Source organism: Dasypus novemcinctus, chromosome X, assembly GCF_030445035.2.
Source record: "Dasypus novemcinctus isolate mDasNov1 chromosome X, mDasNov1.1.hap2, whole genome shotgun sequence".
Taxonomy (NCBI): Eukaryota; Metazoa; Chordata; class Mammalia; order Cingulata; family Dasypodidae; genus Dasypus; species Dasypus novemcinctus.
Window position 1 is genome coordinate 99286242 of NC_080704.1, and position 26486 is coordinate 99312727.

A 26486-nucleotide genomic window follows, 5' to 3' on the forward strand; every position below is an offset into this window, starting at 1 on the left:
AAATTCACTTTAAATACTCTAGAGGCAATTTTTATAAAGTGTTTTAGATTTTTAGGACACTTTTTCATAAAATAGGTAAATTTCTCACAGTTTCCCAGTTGATACTTAATGAGCTTGATCTAGAATGGTGTCTTCTCCTGTGTTACTCTCTGCACCCTTATGTTGAAATAAGTTCCCATTTGTCTCTTTTTTGTCCTTTTATGGACCATTTCTAATGCAGCTAGTACTGCCTGCAGAAAGGGAAAACTCAAGATTTTGCACCCTGAGTTCCATTATGTATTTTCTACAGAAAGTGCTTCAAAGAGGGCTGGAGTTTGAATAAATACTACTACTAGCTCTAATATGAAGATGTATTATAGATTAAATTAGATTTTGTAAGATGGTTTGGTAATTTAACCAACATTGAGAACTTGGTTTCTGTGGAAGAATTTAAGTCCATGTCTTGCGTTAAGACTACAAAGGGTTCATGTGAGTTCAAAACGTCAGTAATATTGCATATAGCCATTAAACAGGTCATTTAGTTTAAAATAAATTTAAGATTATTTGCAAATAAAATGGTACTTGAAAAGGATTCAGTTTAGGAATTTTGTAAAAAAATCTGACTGAGTCTGGTGCTGGCACACATTACTTTGGAGCTAGACCTCATGACAGCAGTAAGAAAAAATTCTATAAGTGTTTAGCACATCTGTGTTTGTTTTTCAGTGATGTACTGAATATAAATTATTCTGTCACTTGCATAGTAACATTTAAGTTCAAGCTTCCTAATCCCTAATTGGCTCAACTGTTTAAAAACCCAATTATTCAACAGTGAAGAAAATAGGAACTTGAACAAACACTATCAAAATAAGTTCAGAAATTCTCAAATTTAGTCTGTATACCTCAGTCTTTCTATGTTATACTGAAGAGCACCTCATACATACCCTGAAGGTTGTTGGCAAGATTAACAAACCTGGTTAATTACATGCAGAAATGTGTGTGTGTGTGTGTGTGTGTGTATGTATCTGGTTTTCAGGTGCTCCTGTGTAAAAACTTGATTTTGCTGGTCAGAAATCTTTGTTGGCATCAGCAAAGCCAAAGAATTGTAGAAGAGGTTAATAGCCCCTTCATATTTTCTTGCTTTTTGGAAAGTGTGAAGCATGCATTGATTTATTGGGTCCATGGCTGTTTTAAAGTCTAAGTGAACAGAAAAAAAGAAAAATATGTGTTCTACATCAAAAACCTTTTGGCAAAAATTTCTGTGATTTCGTTATATTAAAAAAAAGAAAGAAATTTGAGTCATCTGCTTTGGCCTATACGTGTTTAAGGGCCATTATGTTCGTTCTTGAGTTGTCTGTTATTTTTCAGGCAAAGGAACATAGAGTTCTGCTTTCATGTTGTAACTGATACAGTGATTACACATTACACATGAGACTTCAAGGTCTAAGTATAGTTGCTGATTTATTTACATTCTTGCTCTAACTCAGTAAATTCAAATACATAAAAGTCTGTTTTGAAAAACACAAAGTTGGTGAAGAAGAAGTTTAAGGGCTTCTAAGAATAAACAATAACATGATTGCTATTTTTCTTAAAATTATTAAACTGTAAAAAATTTGAAACAACCTTTGAATTGGTTATGAAAGTATTTTTAAAACAGTGTCAAGACAATTTTTTTCTGTAATGTTTTTCATTTCATTTTGACATAATTTTTGTCACATTTTTTTCAGCAAAAAGTCTCTTATCCAAAATAAGACTAAATGAAAAACCATTTTATGAACACTGTGGAATAGCTTTTAATGGAGTTATCACTACTCAGTATAGACTCTGAAGTTGGGTGGTAGGGGGGGATAGAGTTTACAAAATTTAATACATTTTTTTCATTAATACTAAATCCTTTCAGAGACCCTTTTTAAGTTTTCTGACTACTAAAAATATTTTTACTATATCATGTTTTCCTTATTTTTTAAGTTTTACATTTTTGTTATAAAAAAGAATGACATTTAGTAATTTTAAGAGTTCTACTTATGCAGTCCAGTAAACTGATTTTGTTTTCTGTGGAGGGGGTAGGAGTTGTCTGCGTTTATTTTGGGGACCATTTTTACTGGTTGCACCTTTGGAAACATGTTCCAAGGACTAAACAACTGCCATACAAATAAACTTTTAGACCCCAACCCATTCCTGAAATGGGGAATTGTTTGCAAATTTAAGAATACCAGTTAAAATTATTAATAGTGAAATTAACTTAAATCAATTGTTGACTTTCATGTGTTTTTTTTTCATACAGGAAAGTATATTACATTATTACCTTAGTCACAACTGAGGTATAATTTTCAATTTTAGATTTATACTTTTTACTTTTTTAAAGGAATGAATCACTTTGTTTTGTCAGATTAATTTTTCTATTAAATCAGAAAACTCAATGGTGTGGTTATTTATGAAAGGTACTTGAAGTAGATATATGGCAAATCATTGTGAGTTGAAGTCTCTCTGGAGTTATAGTCATAGACACTTATAGGTTATTGAGTCTCATAAAGATAATCATAACAGCAGATATTTAAATTACTTTATTTAATACAAACAGCAATCATATGTCTGGGTACATTGCTTCAATAACCAGAGTTATTTTCAACAAAATTATATATAGTGACTACCTTTTCTATTCCTATGGATATCATCATATCCTAGGCTCTTATCAATTCACAACTGAATCTCTCTCTGTCCCTCTGTGTCTCTGTGTCTCTCTCTCTTCATTCATTCAGTCATCACAAGTTTTGAGTGTTTACTGTGGGCTAGAAACTTCAAAAACCTGAAGACCTGGTGGAGACCAAGAGAGACAATCTTTCCTCCATTGAGTTTCTAGTCTAGCAGCGAAGACCAATACTGATAGGTAAATGTAATTTTGTAATTGGAATGTATTACAAAAGGGGAAGTTTAGGAACCGTGGAAACCTTATAATGGGGCCAACTAACCTCAGATAGGAACAGAAAGGATATGTGGGAGAAAGAAGGGCAGATTAAGAAAGGTATGGAGGGGAGTAGATGTAGCTCAAGTGGTTGAGCATCTGCTTCCCTTGTATGAGGTCCTGGTTTTTACCTCCCCAAAACAAATACAAAACATAATGAAACAGGGCAGCAGATGTGGTTCAAGTAGTTGGGTGCCCACCTACCACATGGGAGGTCCTGGGTATGGTTCCTTCCTTGAATTACCTTCCCCCGGGTTTGGTTCCTTCCTTGCATTACCTTCCCCCAAGCATGGGATGTAACTCCCAGGGATGAGCCTCCTGGCACTGAGGGATTACTACCAGTTACCAGCTGGTGATGCAACTAGAAAAAGACCTTGAATAAATGGGTGAAATGGTAAAGACAAATGAGTTTATATGGTTAAGAGACTTCAAAATGAGTTGGGAGGTCATCAAAGGGATCACACTTACATACATTTCAGCAGGATCTCAGAGGCAGGCAAAGTAGATACAACCCCGGGTAGTGGTTTTCCTGAGGGCTATGGAAACACCCAGGTCATACAGTCATGGCAGATGGCTCTGGAGTTCAGTGCCTTTTCAGTGGGCCCTACTTTGGAATTTGTGCTCCTGAGTGTAATGGAGTTGGACTCAGATGTGACCTTTCTGAGCATGTCTCTTCTGTCACTTTTACTGAACCTGTGGTTGGCGCTGGGGTTGGTGTATGCTCAGGAGACTTGAATCTCTGGACTGTCTATGTGCCAGCTGGGCCCCGAGCCTCAGCAGAGTTGCAACACCTACTCTGTGGTTTATTGGACTTACCTGGGTTATCTAACGGGGAGGTGAGAATGGTCAACCACTTCACCAGGGAACCAGGAGAGTCTACAACTGCAAGCAGGGGAATTCCATCCATCAGTCATTTGAGATCTAAGTGCCCTCTAGATTTAGAGGTCAAGGGAACATTGCCATCTCAGGGTCCTCAGTATGGAGGAATAAAATAGGGATTAGAGTCGACTTACTGGTATTCTACTATAGAATTAGTGTGACTCTAGCAATGGAAGAAATTAATAATTGATGTGAAGACAGTGACCACTGGAGTTGCTGAAGGCAGGGAGAGGGAAAACAAGGTGTGATATTGGGGCATTTTCGGGACTTTTAGTTGTCCTGAATGATATTGCTGGGACAGATGCTGAACAGTATACATCATGCCATAACCCAATGAAGGACTGGGAGAGAGTATAAACTACAACATAAACTATAATTCTTGCTGTATAGTAATGCTCCAAAATGTACTCATCAAATGCAATGAATTTACCATACTAATGAAAGAAGTTGATGATGTGGGAGGAGTGGGGTTTGTGGGGAGTGGGGTATATGGGAACCTCTTATATTTTTTTCTAAAGAATAATTTTTTCTACCCCTCCCCCATTCCCCCCGTTGTCTGCTCTCTGTGTCTGTTTGTTGTGCGTTCTTCTGTGTCTGCTTGTATTCTCATTAGGCAGCTCTGGGAACCGACCTTGGACCTTCTGGAGTGGGAGAGAGGTGATTACTCTTGTACCACCTCAACACCCTGTTTTGCTATGTCTTCTCATTTTCTCTCCTCTTTGTCTTTTGTATTATCCTGCTGTGCCAGTTCTCCGTGCCAGCTGGCATTCCTGTGTGGGGTGTCTTTCCCGCACTTGGTGGCATTCCCACGCAGGGCAGCATTCCTACGCGGTATGGCATTCCCACATGGACCAGCACTCCATGTGTACCAGCTTGCCAGGTGGGCCAGCTTGCCCTCACCAGGAGGCCCTGGGGATTGAACCCTGCACCTCCTGTATGGTAAATGGGAGCCCGATTGGTTGAGCCACATCCATTTCCCTCTTATATTTTAAAATGTAACCTTTTGTATGATTTATGTATCTTTAAAAAAAAGATAATAAAAATAGAAGAAAACAAACCAACAAAACAGGGAAGCTGATATGGTTCAAGCAGTTGGGTACCTGCCTACCACATGGGAGTTCCCGGGTTTGGTTCCCAGTGCCTTCTAAAGAAGACGAGCAAGACAGCGAGCCGATATGATGCAACAAAGGATGTAATGAGATAACACAACAAGGAGATACAATGAGGAAACACAATGAAAGACACAACAAGCAGGGAACAGAGGTGACTGAAGCAGTTGGGTGCCACCTTCCCACATGGGAGTTCCTGGGTTTGGTTCCCAGTGCCCCTAAAAAGAAGACTAGCAGATATGGAGAGCACACAGTGAACAGACACAGAGAGCAGACAGTAAGTACAAACAGTGGAGGGGGGGAAATAAAAAAAATAAATCTCTAAAAAAGAAGAACATATCAGGCCAATAGGAATGAAAAACTCAACAATGGAGAATAAAACTATACAAGAAGATTTCAATAACAGATTTCAACAGGCAGAAGAAATAATCAGTAATCTAGAAGACAGGACAATCGAATCATACAATCTGAAGAGCACATAGAGAAAAGAATGAAAAGAAAATTGATCAGAATTTCACACACTTGTGGAGCAAAATGAAGAATACCAACAGATTCACTATGGGAGTCCCAGAAGAGGAGAGGAGAAGGAGAAAGGGGCAGAAGAAATATTCGAGGAAATAATGGTTCTAAATTTCCCTAATCTGTCAAGAGATATAAATATACACATCTAAAAAGCACAATAAACACCAAACATGATAAACGCTAATGGACCTATTGCAAGACAAATACTAATCAGAATTTCAATTGCCAAAGAAAGAGATGATTCTGAAAGCAGCAAAAGAAAAGTGATTTTCCACATACAAGCATTCCTCAGAATTTTGTCATTTGGCTCCAAAACCCAAACCTGACTTGGTGCTGTGTATAGTCTTTATATATCCTGTTTTGTGGAATATTTATATTTCACAATTAAACATGATTGCATTTGAGTACAGAGTGCTACCCCTGATCCTTCTGGGGGTATTTTATAATATATGGTATACATACCATATTCCTTTCTAAAATATGAAACATTCTGAATTCTAAAACACATCTGGCTTCAGCGTTTTCAGGTAAGAAATTGTGGACCTGTGTCACCTGAGCTTATCTTTCTAAAATACCACATTCTCTGTATCTCGCTCAGGAAATCATAAAGACTCCCAGAGATTGTCAAACTTGATTTAGACTACTCCTTGCAGTTTGCAAAACTGTCTCTAATCTGATCCCACCCTATGCATTCAAAATTTAATACCCTTCAATTTGAACTCTTTGTTTCTTTGCTGCTTACCTTCCCTGTTCCTTTTGTCTGACTTCTCTCTCTTTCCTTTCTGGCTGTTTAAATTCTACCCAATCATTAAGGTACAATTCTTTATTGTTTCTTAACTATATTTACATATTTCTTCTTTGAAGTCCAACAGTGCTTAATTTATTCTCCAAATATTTGAGCAATTATTATGTGCCAGTACCTGTTCTAAGTGTCAGAGTTCCAGAAGTGAATAAGACATTTAAGGTTCCTGCTATTAAGGGAAGTTATTTTCTAGGAACTAGAACACAAACAAGTAAATAAGTGAACAAGATAATTTCAGATAGTGGTTAATGTTGTGAAGACAATAAGACCAGGACTATGTGATAGTGCTTACAGAGGAGAAGATACATTCCTCAAAAGCTCACAGTTTAGTATTTAATTTTCTGTTTGTTTTATGTGTTTGGTTTTCACTCCCTGGTTAAAATTCATAAGGCCAGACTCATATCTTAAAGGTCTATGTGCCATAAAGTGCTGGGCATATAGTAAGTACTTGATTGATGTTAGGTTGAAACATTTGTCTTTTTTAAAATAGTGAAGGTAAAAATGTATTAAATAGTGAGCCTCGCTTGGCTTATTCATTGTTTTAAGGGTATCTGTTATTTACTAAGTGCTGTGCTATATTTGGAAACATTTACATTAGTGTAAAGCTAGCTTTCTCATTCATTTCTATTGTTTTTTATTCATAGATTGAGAAAGAAAGGAACTTTCATGTCCCAACAATTTTTCCATTTAAAATAGTTTAGTACGAAACAAACACACATTCTTTCTATACCTACAGAAAGAGCTACTACTATAAGAAAGCTAGACTCTTCCTGCAGTTGTTTCTGATTAAATCAGGTGCTGAAGTGATTTCCTCCAATTCATTAGTGTAAACGTTTTAAAATAAATAAGCAGCAAACGTAACATTCCCTGAATGTTTCACCCTTAGTCTGAAAGCTGATTACTCTTGTTACACCAAAGTGACTGCTGGATTCCCATATCATAGTCACCCCTCAGAAGTTAGGGGTTGAAATTTATGGCAAGACAATTAATTTCAGATTGGGCATATCTTGTTATGACATTATTGAAACTTGTCTGATGAGTAACATGGCCTTCTGCTTCATAAAAAAAAACAAACAAACAAACTAAAGCCTTGTACTGTGATGGTATATTTGTGTTTCACTAAAACTTAACTCATTTTGCTTTGTGGATAAATTTTTTGATCTTTATCAATTGGAAGCACATCGTGAGGATAAATCCCAAAAGGAATATTTTCTTGTCATAAAAATAGTGGAAAGAGTTTTGATTTGTAATAGCCAAGAACTCTGGTGGGTTAATTTTTAAAAAAATTATCTTTTAAATCAATATTATGTTACAAGTTACTTAGTTAATAGAAGGTAATGGTTACAATAACAGTAAATCTGCTTTAGTCAGTGGTTGCACTCTCCCCCTCCTTATTTTTGTTTATTCCCCAATCTTGGGGGATTTGGGAGGATGTCCATTCTTACTGCTTCAGGCCGAGAAGGAACATAGATATTATGGGTAAAAATGGAATTGTTTTGCTTGCAGCTGAAGATACTCCTTGCTTTCAGGATAGGTCTTATCCATTATCATTATTTTGTTAGTTGTCCAGGGCTAGCTCTAAGAACTGAAGAGTTGGAGTTGGCCCCATATTTGCTGGGATTCAGGGTTCAACAAACATAAGAACAATCTGAATGATTTAAGACTCCGAGGAATATACTCAATGAGTAGATTGAAAAGTATAGATTCAAATAAAAGGAGTAGAAGAATCCTGATGAGGGGATTTATAAATGAGTATAACTATGTTATATGGAGGAAACAGCTTTCATATATTCCCAGGTAGAGCCCACTGAGGGAGTGTTGATTTCATGTGGCCGTCTGGCTTGACTATGGTTTCTGGATGTCCCTACTGCCCTCAGGAGCACTTTTGTTTGAGGCTTTAATTACTGTGGCAGTTTGTGAAGTCTGGCTGGGACCTGCATAAGCATAACCTCTGGAATGACCTCCCAACTTATTTTGAACTTTCTTAGCCATAAAAACTCTATTTTACTTAATATTTCCCCCTTTTTATCAAGGTCTTTCTTGAAATACATTGCTGATTAACACTTGGTAATAATCCCTTGGTTCCAGGGAGGCCTATCCCTGGGAGTTATGTCCCATGTCAAAGGGAAGGTAGTGAGTTTTTTTGTAGAATTTGGCTTATAGAGTGTCTGGTTCATTAAAATCTGATGCTTTAATTTTGATGGAATTTCTGAGGTGATGTTCTTACAGTTAACAGAAATATAAAAGCAACTCTTGGTTAAAATGATGAAATGGGCAGTTTGAGATGGTAACAATAGCCAAGTAAGGTGGAGAATTGAAGCACAATGTCTGTAACTTCATCATCTCAACTACAGTTTATTTTCCCTTCAAGGTCATGACGATGTCTCTTTAACTTAACAGTGCCTACCACACTGCCAATTGATATGTCATCTCTTCCTAATTGCTAATGGTGATAGAGTTCTACTGTGCCTAAGAATATGACATGGTGGTGTATGAAAATGACCCTTACTGTTAGGAAAGTGTTCAGATTGGTGGTTGATAAAAATGTCCTTACCTAAGGTCTGTTCTAACCTGGAGAGTATATGGAGGTAAAAATAGGGTGCTACCATCTCAGAGCTCTCAGAATTTCTCCATTGTTATTGTTCCTTTATTCATCTGGCCTTCAGTTACTTTGCAGCCTACATAAAGGAAGTGACTATGCTTATCACATAGTAGATGCTTAAATATTTGTTCAGTTGAATTGAGCATAGTTTTCTGTATCTGCCATTCTTGGAAAGCAAGAAACTTAAATCTGGGCCAGTAATTTCTCCCTCATCTTAATTGTGATGTCCAACTTCTTTTCTTTTTCTTTTTTTTTTTAAGTGTAATTTTATTTATTTATTTAAAATAAAGTTAATAGATCACAAGGAATGTTACTTTAAAAAACATAAAAAAACAAAAATCATAAGAGGTTCCCATATAACCGACTCCCCACCACTCACCACATCGTTTCTATAAATTGTATTTTTTGAAGATAAATACTTTACAAAAAAAAATGTTACATTAAAAAATATGAGGTTCCTATATACCCCTCATCCCCCCCATCCCAGTCCTCCCACACCAACAACCTCCTTCATCATTGTGGCACACTCATCGCACTTGGTGAACATATTTTGGGAAACTGGTGCACTACACAGGTAATAGTTTACCCTGTAGTTTGCACTCTCCCCCAGTACATTCAGTGGGTTATGGCAGGATATATAAAGTCCAGCATTTGACCCTGCAGTATCATTTAGGACAACTCAAAATCCCAAAAGTGTCCACACATCATATCTCTTCTTCCCTTTCCCTGCCCTCAGCAACTACTGTGGCCGCTTTCTCTACCTCGATGCTAAAATTTCTTCTATTACTCGTCACAATGGTTTTACAGTAGAATATCAGTAAGTCCACTGTAGTCCATATCTTATTCCTCCATTCTGTGGACCCTGGGATGGCGATGTCCCCTCCACCTCTAGATCAAGAGGGGGCTTAGATTCCACATGGATGATGGATACAATTCCTCTGCTTATTTTCTTTATAAGAGAAGAACACAGTCAAATTGTGTGACTAAGTTTTTGAGTTGTTGGTAAGACTTTTGAATTATATGCAATTTAGTTGTACAACTTCTTTGGTATTTGAGTAATTGCAATGATGTTTATAAAACATCTGTATCACCATATAACATTGGACATAAGAGAACTGAATCTTTATATCTTGCTGTTACTAATTTCTGCTTGAGAAAATTAAAACTTAATTTTCTCATAGTAATTTCTTTTGCATTGCAATGAGAACTTCAGCATTAGAGCTTAGTAAACTGGTCGTTTCTCTTATTCTTAAAGGACTGAGACTCTGAAGTGATAAGTAAATAATTATACAATACTCATACAGTACTAAGTTATATTTAATATAAGTGATCATAAATGAAACTTATTAAACTCTGATTGCTTGGCTAATACACAGTCTTATTGCTCTTTCAAAGTTGATTTTTAAAAAAGATTTATTTATTTATTTCCCCTTTCCCCTCCTTCTCCCCCTGCCCTACTGTTTTTGCTGTCTGTGTCCATGTGCTGTGTGATCTTCTGTATCTGTTTTTCTTTTTGTCTTCTCATTTCTTCTCCTCTAGGATTCACTGGGATTTGATCCTGGGGACCTCTGATGTGGAGAGAGGTTCCCTGTCAGCTGTGCACTCTCAGTTACTGGTTTCTCCTGTGCTTCACTTTGGCTCTCCCCTTTGTCTCTCTTTCGTTGGGTCATCATCTTACTGCATGACTCACTTGCACGTGCACTCGGCCCACCACCCGGCACTCGGCTCACTATGCAGGCACTGGCTCGCCATGAGGGCACTTGGTTCACCATGTGGGCACTTGCATGGGCACTCGACTCACCATGCAGGCACTCACCTTGGCTTACCACGCAGGCACTGGCTGGCTTGCCGCGCAGGCATGCTTTCTCTTCATTTTTTTCATCAAGAGGCCCCAGGGTCCTCCCTTATGGTAGGTGGAAGCTCTATCACTTGAGCCACATCCCCTTCCCCCAAAGTTGATTTTAATGAAAATATATGGCCAATTAATTTTGCAATATTCTCCCATTGTAATGACCATTATTATTAGATTTGCATGATAAAAACTTACCAAAATGACTTTAATCAAAGCTTTTAATTCAGGGGTGTGGCTTCAATAAGTTTTTTTTTGGGGTCATTTTAAATTTTAATTCCATTGTAGCTCTACAGCTCATACATAGGAGTAAAATCCATGTTTGCTTGTGTCTGTTGTGCATGCACCTATATAAATTAATTCAGATATAATTTGAGACGTTGTCCCTATAGAACATCATTATAAATTAGAATGAATTTAAATCAAACATTTGAAAATACTTTTAAAGATCAGTTCACATAAAAATGACTAATTTTTATTCTTGAAAAAAAGTTTTTTATAGCTCTCTGAACTTGTTTGTTTTGTTTTGTTAGTATTTCAACACCTTTTGTACCATTCCTTCTTAGCTAATATATAAAATATTTGCATGATATGATTTACCTTTTACTGCAGATCCTTTAGTTGTAACTTATATAATTACCCCAGTGAACTTTATATATATATATGTATTTATTTTTGTAAATAAAGAACTTTCCTTCCTCCCATTCCTCCCATTCCTCTCTAACCATTAATCTGCTTTCTCATTCTGCAAATTTGCTATTTCTAGCCATCTCTTGTAAGTGATAACATACAATTTATTTTATTAGAGAAATCATAGTTCTACAAGAAAAAAATCATGCAGGAAATACAGAGTTTGCATATATTAACCCCTTACACCCATGGTTTTCCACCCTATTATTAACACTTTGCATTTGTGTCGTACCTTTTTAAAAATTGATGAAACAATATTATTATAATTATACTATTAACTATAGTTATACTTTAGTTAACACTGTTTATTTGTATATTCCTATGGTTTTATTGAAAAAAATAGTCTAGTAACAAATACAAATTTCCCCTTGCTGCCTCATGCAAATATAATTCATTGGTGTTAATTAAATTACATTTGCAGTGATGTTCTACTATCATGAGCAAGCATTCCCAAAACTTTTCCACCAACCCAAATAGAAACTGTACAATTTAAGTGCTAACTCCCCATTACCTACCTCCACCCCAGTCCTTGGTAACCTATCTTACAGTTTCTGACTCTGTGCATTTGCTAATTCTAATTGTTCCCTATCAGTGAGATCATGTACTATTTGTCCTGTTGTGTCTGGCTTGTTTCACTCAACATGATGTCTTCAAGGTTGGTACATGTTTTTGTGTGTATCAGGACTTAATTCCTTTTTACAGCTGAAAAATATTCCAATGTATGTTTTTTTTTTTTTAAGATTTATTTATTTCTCTCCCCTTCCCCCCCACCCCGATTGTCTGTTCTCTGTGTCTATTTGCTGTGTCTTCTTTGTCTGCTTCTGTTGTTGTCAGCGGCACGGGAATCTGTGTTTCTTTTTGTTGTGTCACCTTGCTGTGTCAGCTCTCCGTGTGGGCGGCACCATTCCTGGGCAGGCTGCACTTTCTTTCGCGCTGGGCGGCTCTCCTTACGGGGCGCACTCCTTGCGCATGGGGCTCCCTTACGCGGGGGACACCCCTGTGTGGCAGGGCACTCCTTGTGCGCATCAGCACTGCGCATGGGGCAGCTCCACGTGGGTCAAGGAGGCCCAGGGTTTGAACCGCAGACCTCCCATGTGGTAGACGGACGCCCTAACCACTGGACCAAGTCCGCCACCCCAATGTATGTGTATATCACATTTTGTTTAACCATTCCTTGGTTGATGAATACTTGGGTTGCTTCCATCTTTTGGCAGTTGCGAATAATGGCCTTTATGAATATCAGTATGCAAATATCTGTTTGAGTCCCTGCTTTCAGTTCTTTGGAGTATATATCTAGAAATGAGATTGCTGGGTCATATGGTAATTCTATATTTAACTCTCAGAAGAACTGCCAAATTGTCATCTGCACTGGTTGCACCATCTTACATTTATACCAACAATGAATGAATGAGTATTCCTATTTTTCCACATCCTCTCCAACACTTGTAATTTTACATTTTTAAGATAGCTATTCTAGAGGATGTGAAATGTTATCTTATTTTGGTTTTGATTTGCATTTCCCTAATAGCTAATGATTTTGAGCATTTTTTCTTTTGCTTTCTGGCCATTTATATATCTTCTTTAGAAAAATGCCTATTCAAGTATTTGTGGATTGTTTGACTTTTCTTTGTTGAGTTGTAAGATTTCCTTACATTTCTGGATATTAAATCTTTATTGGATATGTGGTTTCCAAATATTTTCTGCCATTGAATAGGTGTCTTTTTATTTTCATGATAAAATACTTTGCACACAAGTTTTTAATTTTAATGAAGTCCCAGTTATCTCTTTTTTTGTTTTTGCTTGTTATCCTGGTGTAAAGTCTAAGAAACTGACTAATGCAAGGTCCTGAAGATGCTTCCCTAGGTTTTCTTATAAGAGATTTATATTTCTGTTTTTTTTTTTAATATTTAGGTCTTTGATGAATTATGAGTTGGTTTTTATGTATGATCTGAAGTAGGGGTCCATCTTCATTCTTTTGTATATGTACGGATATCCAGTTTTGCCACCATGATTTGTTAGACTATTATTTTCCCACTGAGTGGACATGGTAGCCTTGTCAAAAATCATTTGACTATAGTTGTGAGAGTTTAATTCTCAACTTTCAATTGGTATATATGTCTATATTTGTGCCAATACTGTACTGATTGATTACTGTGACTTTGTAAAAACTTAAAATCGGGAAATGTGACTCCTCCAACTTTGTTCTCATTTTCAAAATGTTTTTAGCCATTTGGGGCCCCTTTCTCTTCCATATAAACTTGATGATTGGCATTTCCATTTTCCATTTCTGCAAAGAAGGCTGTTGGAATTTTGATTGGGATAGCATTGAATTGCTTTGGGCAGGGTTGTTGACATCTTAATATTTAGTCTCCCAATCTATAAACATGGAAAGTCCTTCCATTTATTTACATCTTCCTTATTTTCTTTCAGCATTGTTTTGCAGTGTTCCGTGTACAACTCCTTTCTTTCCCTGGCTAAATTATTCCTTGATATTTTATTCTTTTAGTTGCTATTGTAATTGGATTTTTAAAAATGATTTCCTCATTATTTTATTTCCTTTTTAGTTTATTATTAGTACTAGTACATGGAAACACCATTATTTTTGTGTGTTATTTGTACCCCTGTAATTTGCTGAATTCATTTTTTAGTTCTAATAACTTTGTTGTGGCTATTTCAGGTTTTTCTCTATATAGGGTCATGTCATCTGTAAATAGGGAAAGTTTTATTTCTACCTTACTAATATGGATGCTTTTTATTTCTCTTTCTTGCCTAATTGCTCTTGCAAGTACTTCTAGTACAATGTTGAATAACAATGTTGACAGTGGGCATCCTTGTTTTGTTCCTAATCTTAGAAAGCTTTCAATCTTTCACCATTGAGTATTATGTTTGTTGTAGTTTTTCATATATGCTCTTTATCATATTGAGGATGATTCCTTCTCTTCCTAGTTTTCTGTGTTTTTATCAAGAATGGATGTTGGGGGAAGCGGACTTGGCCCAATGGATAGGGCATCCGCCTACTGCATGGGAGGTCCAGGGTTCAAACCCTGGGCCTCCTTGACCCATGTGGAGCTGGCCCATGCGCAGTGCTGATCCGCACAAGGAGTGCCGCACCAGTCAGGGGTGTCCCCCGCAGAGGGGAGCCCCACGTGCAAGGAGTACGCCCCATAAGGAGAGCTGCCCAGCGTGAAAGAAAGTGCAGCCTGCCCAAAATGGCTCCGCACACACAGAGAGCTGACACAAGATGATGCAACAAAAGGAAACAGAGATTCCTGGTGCCGCTGATAAGGATAGAAGCGGTCACAGGAGAACATGCAGTGAATGGATACAGAGAGCAGACAACTGGGGGGGTGGAAAGGGAAGAAAAATAAAAAATAAATCTTAAAAAAAAATAAAAGAATGGATGTTGGGTATTGCCAGATGTCATTTTATTTTATTTTATTTTTTTATTTTTTATTTTTTAAATTCATTTTTAAAAAAATATTACATTCAAAAAATATGAAGTCCCATTCAACCCCACCGCCCCCACCCCCCACTCCCCCCACAGCAACACTCTCTCCCATCATCATGACACATCCATTGCATTTGGTAAGTTCATCTCTGGGCATCGCTACACCTCATAGTTAATGGTCCACAGATGTCATTTTATATCATTTGAGGTAATCATGTAGTTTTTGTTCTTCATTCCGTTAGTATGGTATATTATATTAATTGGTTTTTTAAAAACCTTGAATCACCCTTGCATTCTTGGGATAAGTTCCAGGTGATCAAGATGTATACTTTTTTTAATGTGCTATTGAATTCTGGTAGCTACTATTTTGCATGATATTAACATCTTGTAACATTAACATACATAACATTTGTTCAATTTTAAATAAAACAGTTTTATATATGCATTATTAACCACGGTCATATTTCACATGAGGTTTTACTCTGCTATGCAGTACTGTGTTACATTTTCATTTGCTGGTATTTTATTGAGGATCTATATTCCTGAAGAATATTGACCGTAATTTTATTTTTTTGTGTGTGATATCATTATCTGGCTTTGGTATTAGGATAATGTTTGCCTCATAGAATGACTTGGGAAGTATTCTCCTCTCTTCAATTTTTTGGAAATGTTTGTGCAGTGTTGGTGTTAATTTTGCTGGAAAGTTTTATGTAATACACCATTGACGCCATATGGTCCTGGGCTTTTCTTTGTTGGGAGGGTTTCATTTTTTTAAATAAGTTTTAAATTACAATTCAATCTTTCTGTTTGCTATTGGTCTGTTGAGATTGTCTCTTCTTGACTCAGTGTAGGTAGTTTGTGTGCTTCTAGGAATTTGTCCATTTTACTTAGGTTATGTAATTTATTTGCATAAAATTACTCACAGTATCCTTATAATCTTTTTTTTTTTCCTTTGAAGTTAGTAGTAATTGTTTCCTATTTCGTTTCTGATTTTTATTATTTGTATCTTCTTTCTCTTTTGTCTTGATTTGATTTTAGTGACTCTTCAACAAGCAAAGTTTTGGTTTTGATGAGTCTTTTTTTTAGATATTGGGGTTGGGGATTGAATCTGGGATCTCCTATGTGGGAAACCGGCACTCAACCACTGAGCCACATTGGCTTCCCTGAGTTGGATTTTTGTTGTTTGTTTTTAGAAGGCACTGGAAACCAAACCTGAAACCTCCCATGTGAGAAGCAGGTGCCCAGCTGCTTGAGCCATATCTGTTCCCCTCTCTGTTATTTTTATTCTCTATTTCATTTATCTCCACTGTCATCTTTACTCTTTATTTTGCTCACTTTGGATTTAGTGTGCTCTTCCTTTTCTACTTCTTCCAGGTTTGTGGTTAGGTCTCTTGATATGGGCTATGGGTGGGAGGCTCTTCATCTCTTTGTAGATAACCTAAGCTGTCTGTGACTTGTGGGTGTGGGATGGTAAGAGGCTGCAGTCCTGCCCTTGGTGACCATGGCAAAGACTCAAGTCCCAAGATACAGTTTAACAATGCAAAGTCTATAAACTTTAAATATTCAGGGAAAGTGCAAACCAAATGTGCTAAAAGCTTATCTAGAATGTATAAGGTCCATGCTGAAAGCTTACCTAGGATGTGGACGATATATGCTAATTCAAGCCTATTGAGCACTGAAACAAAGAACAATTTGACCTTTCCTCTCTGTATAAAAGGAACTCCAAATTCTTGTTCAGGGCTTGGGTTTGAAACAGAAAGGTCCAAATACAATGAATGTGTCATGATGATGGGAGTGAATGTTGCTGGGGGGGGAGTAGTGGGGTGGGGGTGGTGGGGTTGAATGGGACCTCATATTTTTTAATGTAATATTTTTACAAAATCAATTAAAAAAAAAAAAAAGAGAAAGGTCCTGAACCCGGCTGGCCATCAATAAATCATTTTTCCTTCTCAAAATCATTCTTGAGTCCTGGCCTTTCTATATGCAAATAATTGAACCACTCTCCACTTCTATAACACCCTGATTTGAGATCTTTCTTGTTTTCAAATGTAAACATTTATGGCTATAAATTTCTCTTTGATCTCTGCCTTCACTGCAGTGGTTTCATGGGGTTTGTTTTAAATAACCTAATTCTGTAATCTGCTAGTTTGAAAAGATAGCAACTTAACTTCAGTAGCATACACTGTCTCTGCTCCTATATCTTCCATCCCCCATTTCCCCTCTTTATGTTGTTTTTTTCACATATTACCTCTTCATATTTTCTATACCCATAAAATAGAAATACTATTTCTTATTTAATTGTATTCTAAATCTTGCAGGAAAGGAGTAAAGTTAAATACAGATGTTACCTTTCTACTACTGGGATTTGCATTTACCTAATGTGATGGTTTAAAGCTTTATATACCCAGAAAATCATGTTCTTTTATTTAATCCATTCCAGTGGGTGTGAACTCATTGTAAGTAGGATATTTTGATGAGGTTACTCTAGTTAAGATGTGGCCCACACCATTCATGATTGGTCTTAATTCTTTTACTGGAGTCCTTTATAAGGAAAATGAAATTCAGACAGAGAGAACAAAAGCCACAGGAAGCAAGAAGCTGAACATCAAGGGAATCCAGAAGAGAAGTGCAAGACCAGGAGATGCTACCATGTGCCTTACTATGTGACAAGCTGAGGAGCAAGAATTGCCAGTAGCTAGCTCCTGAATGCCACAGTCATCAGGAAGAAAGCATTTCCTTGATGGTGCCTTGATTGCATTTTTCCCACCCTCAAACAGTGAGCAAATAAATTCCCGTGTTTGACATAACCCATTTCAGCATATTTGCTTGAAGAGACTAGGAAACTAAAATACCCAAGTCGTTACCTTTACTGGGGATCTTCATTTCTTTGTACTGTTCCAAGCTACTATATCCTTTCCTTTCAACTTAAAAATTTCATTTAGCATTTCTTGTAGGTCAAGTCTCTTTGTGATGGAAGTCTCTCAGATCTTGCTTATGCATGAATATCTTAAAATCTCCCTCAATTTTGAAGGACAGTTTGTCGAGTATGGAAATGTTTACTGACAGTTTTTCTCTTTCAGTACCTTCAACTATTATGTACCACTGCCTTCTTGCCTCTTGGTTTCTGATGAGAAATTGGCATGTAGTCTTATTGAGGAATGTGTGTGTGTTGAAAACACTCTAGTGTTTGTACTATTAACCACATCTTCCACCACATGATTCACTGTGTTATATGGTCCCATGCCTTGTACTATTCAAAGTATACAATCATTAGCTCTCATTTTTATCACAATGTTGTATAGTCATTTACCCAGTAAACCTGTGAGGTTTTCCTTAGTCCAAAAGAAAATATCATATACCACCCCCATTATTGACACTTAGCATCAAAATAGTAACTTCTTTGATGGTGATGTAAGAAAATTAAAATATTGCTGTTAAGTATGATCCAAAAGTTACATTAATTGTACTTTCCCCATGCGTCGCTATAATCTTGCCAACATGTAATAGTAACATGTTTGTTCTAGTTCATAGAAGAACATTCTCCTATTATTATTATTAAATACAGTCCTCATCCAACTCCAGGTTCACTATGTTATTCAGTCCCTAGATTATTCTGTAGCTTTCTTTCAGTTGACAGTTATGTCTCTAGATTACCTTTTTCAGCAACAATGCCATTTATAAGCCAGCCTTGTTAATTATATTCACTGTAATGTGTTACCATCAATTCTGTCCATTTAGACATTTTTAAAGTCAAGGTAATTGAAAATTCTACATAATTAATCATGAATACCACTTCTCAGTCCTTATCCTATCTCCTAGTAACCTATAGTCTAGGTTTTAACTCCATGTGTTTTGTTTATTCATATTTAGTTCATATTAGTGAAACCACACACTATTTGTCCTTTAATGTCCGGCTTATTTCATTTAGCATAATGCCATCAAGGTTTATCTATGTTTTCATATGTGTCCCAGTTTCATTTCCTCTTACTGTAGCATAGTATTCCATCGTAGATATATACCACATTTTGTTTATCTATGCATTGATTGATAGACATTGGGTTGTTTCCATCTTTTGGCAAATGTGAACGATGCCCCTATAAACCTATGCAAATGTCTACCTGCATCACTGTTTTCAGTTCTTCTGTATATATTCCTTGTATAGGGATTAGTGGATCATAGGGCATTTCTACATTTAGCTTCCTGAGGAACCGCCAAACTGTCTTCCACAGAAGCTGCACCATTCTACACTCCCACCAAGAGTGAAGAAGTGTTCTTATTTTCCACATCCTCCCAAGCACTTGTTGTTTTCTGTTTTTTTTCCCCCTAATAATGGCCGTTCCATAAGGTGTGAGATAATAATTTATTGTAGGTTTTTTTTTACTTTAAAAAAATATTCTGTTTTTTTCTCATTGAAGTTTTGATTTGCATTTCCCTAATAGCTAGTGATCTTGAGCTTTTTTCATGTGCTTTTTTGCCATTTGTATTTGCTCTTGTGAGTAATGTCTATTTAAGTATTTTGTTCATTTTTTAAATTGGATTGCTTCTTTTATTGTTGAGAGGTATGATCTCTTTATACAGCATGCAAATCAAACCCTTATTGGATATGTGGTGTATTAATCAGTGTTCTCTAGGGAAACAGAATCAGCAGGACATATCTGTCAGTAACATGTGATTCTATAAGAGTCTCTCACGCAGCCATGGGGATGCACAAGTCCAGGTTCTGCAGGCAGGCTGCAACCAGGGGCTGCAATGAAAGTCCAATGAAGGTTCTTGACGAGTTCTGGGAGATGTTGGCTGTCCAAAGACGAGCTGGGAAATTCTCCATTAATGCTGGAATCACTTCCCCTTTTAAGGCATTCATCTGATTGGGTTAAGTGTCATTCACTGCTGATGGCAATCTCCCTGATTGATGTAATTATAAACAGCTGTCTATGAATTAGAATGCAGTAAAGTCAATGGTGACTAAAGTCCATAAATGCTCCTGTATTACAGTTAGCCCAGAGCTTGCATGACCAAACAACTGGGCACAATTACCTGGCTGAGTTGACACAATAGCCTAACCATCACAGTCCACCCCTTTTCAATTCAGCAACCATATACATTACCTCAAACCATACTTAGTCTCTAAGTGAAAACAATAACAGACATGCATATATATATATTTCCACCTAACAGTGTTCAACTCTCCTGCATACAACCGGAAACACATTAATTCCATACAGAATAGGGTGCAAGTTCTTGGGTAATACTCATTCTCAACCTTGACATCCTCAAATATTCTGACATGAACTGATAAAACTTATTATATGATAAGGGAAAAGTTTGGTGAAGAAGATAAAGAAATTCGTTTTGTGTATATATACAGTCATCATCATAATGAAACAAGGAAAAAAGGGTCATGACCATTATAGTCCTCATTTCTGTAACTGGTCATGTGGTCAAAGTTCATATTTAACACTACCTTCTTCCACTACCCATTGCATGTTTCCATTACCCTCAGCAAGCACTTCAGCTGGCCGTGTTTATTTGCCTGGTGGGGTGACCCAAACTTTGATTCCTGAAGATTCTGGGACATTGTTAGTTCTGCTTGGATTGGGTTGTTGCAATTTTCCATTTACTTTAATCATAGGACATGGCAATACTAGGAGATGCCCTATAGGATCTCCTGTAATCCAGGCAAATTTTTCTTCATCCTCATTATGTAAATGCAGTCCAATTTCCCCTTGATAGTCAGGATCAATCACCCCAACCAGTACAGTAATTCCCTTCTTCGACTGTTGATTTAGAGGTAAGAGGAGCCCAAAATGGCCAGGTGGCAGTTTTAACTTCCAGTTCAGTGGAATCAGGGTTGTATTCCCTGGTGACAGCACTCTTCCTTTTGAGACTAAAACCTGTAGACCAGCAGAGTTTGAGGTTGCAGGGACAGGAAGCAAACATTTTCCTAGTGGATCACTAGGCGTAATAGTGAGTGGTGCCACTCCCCATTTCCACCCCTTGATTCCTGGACCTATGGATCCTGGTTATGGGAGAAACAGCACCACAGAGTGGATGTTGATTTAAAGCATACACTGCCTCCTGGAGAAAATTGCCCCAGCCCTGCAAGGTGTTGCCACCTAATTGGCACCATAATTTTGTCTTTGAAAGGCCAGTCCACCATTCTATCAATCCAGGTGCTCCAGGGTGATGGGGGCCATGGTAAGACCAGTGAATTCCATGGGCGTGTGCTCATTCCTGCACATCATTTGTTGTGAAATGGGTTCCTTGATTGGAAGCAATGCTGTGTGGAATGCCATATCAGTAGATTAGACATTTGGTAAGACCATGGATGGTAGTTTTGGAAGAAGCATTGCGTTCAGGAAACGCAAACCCATATCCAGAGTATCTAGGAGCCAGCCAGCGTCATTATACCATTTGATCCCACAGAACTCTCTTAAGGTGTTGAAAAAACTCTCACCCAGATCCTTGCTTCTTATAAGCATGAAAGTAGGGTTATCCAGTGATGTTATTTTGTGTATCTTGACTGCCAACTCACGCCATGGACTGTTAGCAGTCTCTTTGTTATTGGAAAGGGAGTCGTCAGTACCATTGAGTCCAATTAGAGTAGACAGAAATTTGCAAAACTCCCCGAACCACATCCGACAACCCATGTTAAGACTGTTCCTCAAGAACTACTCCTGGTACCAAGCTGTATTAATTAGGGTTCTCTAGGAAAACAGAATCAGCAAGATATATCAGTCAATAATATGTGATTCTGAGTCTCTCACACAGCTGTGGGGATGCACACGTCCAGGTTCCCCAGGCCGGCTGCAACCAGGGACTTAAGTGAAAGTCCAATGGAGATTCTTGACGAGTTCTGGGAGATGTGGGCTGTCAAAGACGAGCTGGGAAATTCTCTCTCAATGCTGCAGTCACTTCCCCTTTTAAGGCATTCAACTGATTGGGTTAAGTGTCATTCATTGCTGATGGCAATCTCTCTGATTGATATAATTATAACCAGCTATCTATGATTAACAATGGCAGTATAGTCAATGTTGATTAAAGTCCATAAATGCCCTTGTGTTACAGTTAGCCCAGTGCTTGCTTGATCAAACAACTGGGTATAATTACTTGGCCAAGTTGACACAATAGCCTAACCATCACATGTGGTTTCCCAATATTTCCTCCCATTGTGTGGGTTGTCATTTCAACTTCTTCACAGAGTCCTTTGAAACACAAAAGTGTTTAAGTTTGAGGAAGTTCCATTTATCCATTTTTTTCTTATGTTTCTCATGCTTTAGGTGCATGGTTGAGGAAATCACCTATCACTAGGTCTTGAAGATATTTCCTTACATTTTCTTTTATTATCTTTAAAGTTTCTCGCTTTTATACTTAGGTCTTTCATCCATGTTTGAGTGAATTTTTCTGTAACATGTGAAGTAGGGGACCTCTTTCTTTCTGATGTGGCTATCTAGTTCTTTGAGCTCCATTTGTTGAGTAGACTGTTCTGCCCTGGCTAGGTGGTCTGGCAGTCTTGTCAAAAATCACTTGACCAAAAATGTGATGGTCTGTTTCCAAACAATCAGTTTGGTTCCATTGGTCTATATATCTATCTTTATGCCATAACCATGCTCTTTTTATCACTGTAGCTAGGTAATATGATTTAAAGTCTGGAAGTGAGAGTCCTTCAATTTCATTCTCCCTTTTTAAGATGTTTCTGGCTATTTGGGGCCCCTTACCCTTCCAAATAAATATACTGTTTGGGTTTTCCATTTCTTGAAAGAAGGCTATTGGGATTTTTATTGGGATTGCATTGAATCTGTATATCAATTTGGGTAGAATTGACATCTTAATGATATTTAATCTCCCCATCCAAGAACATAGAATGTTCTTCCATTTATTTAGGTCTTTGATTTCTTTTATTGATAGCAATGCATTGTAGTTTTCTGAATACAAGTGCTTTACATCTTTGGTTAAATTTATTCCTAAATATTTGGTTCATTTTGTGGCTGTTATAAATGGAATTTTTTATCCTGAGTTCCTTCTCAGAATGCTCATTTCCTTACTAGTGTATAAAAGCACTACTGGCGGTGGACTTGGCCCAGTGGTTAGGGCGTCCGTCAACCACATGGGAGGTCTGCGGTTCAAACCCTGGGCCTCCTTGACCCGTGTACAGCTGGCCCATGAGCAGTGCTGATGCGCGCAAGGAGTGCCGTGCCATGCAGAGGTGTCCCCCATGTAGGGGAGCCCCATGCGCAAGGAGTGCGCCCCATAAGGAGAGCCGCCCAGTGCGAAAGAAAGTGCAGCCTGCCCAGGAATGGCGCCGCCCACACGGAGAAATGACACAACAAGATGACGCAGCAAAAAGAAACACAGATTCCCATGCCGCTGACAACAACAGAAGTGGACAAAGAAGACACAGCAAACAGACACAGAGAACAGACAACCAGGGTGGGGGGGAAGGGGAGAGAAATAAATAAATAAATCTTTTTTTTTTTTAAAAAAAGCACTACTGATTTTTTAATGTTAATTTTGTATTCTTCCAGTGTCCGGAACTTGTTTATTAGCTCTGGCAGTTTTGTTGTAGATTTTTTGGAATTTTCTAGGTATAGGATCATATCCTCGGTGAATAGCAAAAGTTTTTACTTCTTCCTTTCCAATTTAGATGCCTTTTATTTCTTTTTCTTGCCTGATTGCTCTAGTTAGAACCTTTTAGCAGTACATTGGACAACAGTGGTGACAGTGGCATCCTTGTCTTGTTCCTGATCTCAAAGGGAAGACTTTCAGTCTTTCACCATTGAGTACAATGTTAGCTGTGGGTTTTTCTCACATGCCCTTTATCATGTTAGGAATGTTTCCATCAATTCTTATCTTCTTCAGTGTTTTTTATCAAGAAAGGATGCTGTGTTTTGTCAAATGTTTTGTCAAAGGGCATCAGTTGCCCTGAGAGGTTGAGGGTGTACTATCCCTCCTCCTACCCTGCCAGGGTTTTGATGGAATCAGAAATGTATCTAACAATTGGGCTGTGCAGGCTGAAAGCACCTATAGTTGCTAGGAGAGGCTGGCGAAACTCTGCTCCCCTACCTGTCCTCGCCAGGTCAGGAATGGAACCACAGATGTGTCCAATAATCTAGTTGACCAGAGAGGCGGGTAGAGGTTCCTGCAGCTTCTTCCCTGCAAAAGGTGGGGCTGGAGCTTAGCCTAGGGCTGCAATCTGACCTGGGAAGAAGGAAGCTGGACCCTACCTTTACTGTGATTTTCAATCAACTTCCCTTCCCCTCATGGCTGGGTGGAGTCAGTGGCAGCTGTTGGCCTGTTTCTGACTTGGACTGGTTCAAACTTTAGCTGTTCTTAGGATTCAACTTTTCCAGCTGAATTTACTAATCAGTAGCTGAAGTCAGTTCCTGACCATCTTTCTCTCCCATTCTTGGGAAGTGGAGCTTCTAATTCCATCCAGGGAATAGCTCCCAAGGTGTCTTGGGCCACCAGTGGGGCACGGGTACCGGCTTCAGTGGCATGGAGTGCTCTACTCAAATTTTCTCTACAGATAAGCAGTCTCCTCCATCCATTCTTCCAAGGAGGTTGCAAGATGCTCTTCTGGTCTCCTGTGCCCCCCGAATTAGTAATTTAGATAGTTCTGGGTGATTACTAACTGCACTGTAGGAGAAGCTGACTCTTGGAACTTCTTACTCTTCCACCATCTTTGCCTCTCCCTCCAATATTGTTTTTGACCAAGGCTCTACTTTTGTTTATCAATCCAAACTTTAAACTCAGGGAAGCTCTAGCAATAAAAGTGTATCTAGACAGATGGGCATTCCAGGCAGAGGGAACAGTGGGTGTGTAAATGGGATATTCCGGGGCATGTGGGAAAGTATTCTAAGTTTTGTTTTCTACAATTTATGGGTCATGGGGGAAGAAATAGAAAGCAGCCTAGGGCTCAATTATAGAGGTCTTTGAATGCCATATTAAAGTTATTAGTCTTCTATAGGTCATCAGAGGGCATTGAATATTTATAAAGGGGTGTGTGTGACATATTATCTTCACTGAGCTCTTACTATATGCCAAGCACTGTTCTAGAGACTAGTGGTACATCCCTGAACCAAACAGAATCATGGAGCGTGCATGATTATGTACTATGTTAGAAAGCAATAAGTCCTATTGAAGAAAGGAAAAATAGTGCAGAGTAAACAGGTTAGGTGTGGCAGCAGTGTGTGGAGGAGGTGGGTGTTTTAATTTTAAATAGGATGGACAGAGTAAGCCTCACTTAGGAAAACCCTGAAGGATCCTGGATGAGGGAATGAGCTACATGGCAAATAGAAAAATTCTAGGCAGAAATAAGAGCAAGTGGCTATTGCCTTCCTGAAGAACAGTGAGATGATCATTGTGACTGGAGTGAAGTAAATGGAGGGGTACGTAGTAGGAGATGAAGTCAGAATGATATGTGATGTGAGTAAATCTATAGGTCCTTGTAGGCTATTGTAAAGACTTTGACTTGAGTTGGGAGTGAAAATAGAGAACGTTTTGAAAGTTGTGAGGAGAGGAGTGGCGTGATCTGACTTCAGTTTGAACGATATTACTTTGTTGTGTTCAAAATTAACTGTAGGAGAGCAAAGGTGGAAGCAATGAGACCAATTAGAAGGTCATTACAGATAGCTAGATGAGAGATGATGGTGGCTTGAACCAGACATTTGCTTTAAGAAGATGACTTTGGCAATTCGGAGAGAATGGAAACACGGGATATTCATTGGAGGCTTTTGCCGGCAATTAGAACCTAAAATGGTATTGTTTGTGTGAGCATGAAGATGGAATTGGAGAAAGATTACCAAGGAAGTTGATAACTGCTTGGCTATAGGGAATGAAAAAGAGGGAGGAGACCAAGGTGATATGACAGTTTCAAACCTAAAGAAATGGAATGTGGGTGTTATCATTAACATATATTTTATCATCTTTTTGAATTTCTTTTCTGACCTACTCAGCTAGTGTTTAGTGCCCTTTGTGCTCATGTAGTTTGTCCACTGATTTGTTAATTGTATAATAATTTTTTCCCTCTTGCCATCCATCCACCTGGGGAGTTGAGAGATGTGACTCTGACTTTTAGAATTGTATCCTTTTAAGGAAGACTATAACAATAATGAAAGGGAGAAGTGGATGTGGCTCAAGTGATAGGGCATCTACCTACCATATGTCAGAACCCGGGTTTGATCTCTGGGGTCTTCTGGTGAAAAGAAGATGAGAAAGCATGCCTGTGCAGCAAGCCAGTGTCCGTGTTTTGAGCCAGCGCCCACGCACAAGCCAAGTACCCATGTGACAAGCTGAGTGTGCATGCAGTGAGCCAGTAACTACACAAGTGAGTCATGCAGCAAGATGAGGATGCAACAACAACAAAAAAGAGAGATGAAGGGGAGAGTCAAGGTGAAGTACAGCAGAAGCCAGTAACTGAGGTGGCGCAGCTGATAGGGAACGTCTTTCCACATGAGTGGCCCCATGATCGAATCCCAGTGAATCCCAGAGGAGAAAAAATAAGAAGAGAAGACCAAAAGAGAAAGAGATATAGAAGATCACACAGCAAATGGATACAGATAGCAAAAACAGGGTGGGGGAAGGGGGGGGGGAAATAAATTAAAAAAAAAAAAGAAAGGTGGAAGAATCTACATTTGTATATAGTTTGTAT

General features: G+C 38.1%; 1 protein-coding gene across 10 annotated transcripts in view; it reads left to right on the top strand.

Annotated features, from left to right (window-relative positions):
* The window catches only part of DIAPH2 (diaphanous related formin 2), a 1008307-nt gene that overhangs the window by 49973 nt on the left and 931848 nt on the right, over positions 1 to 26486 (top strand). The window lies entirely within an intron of this gene.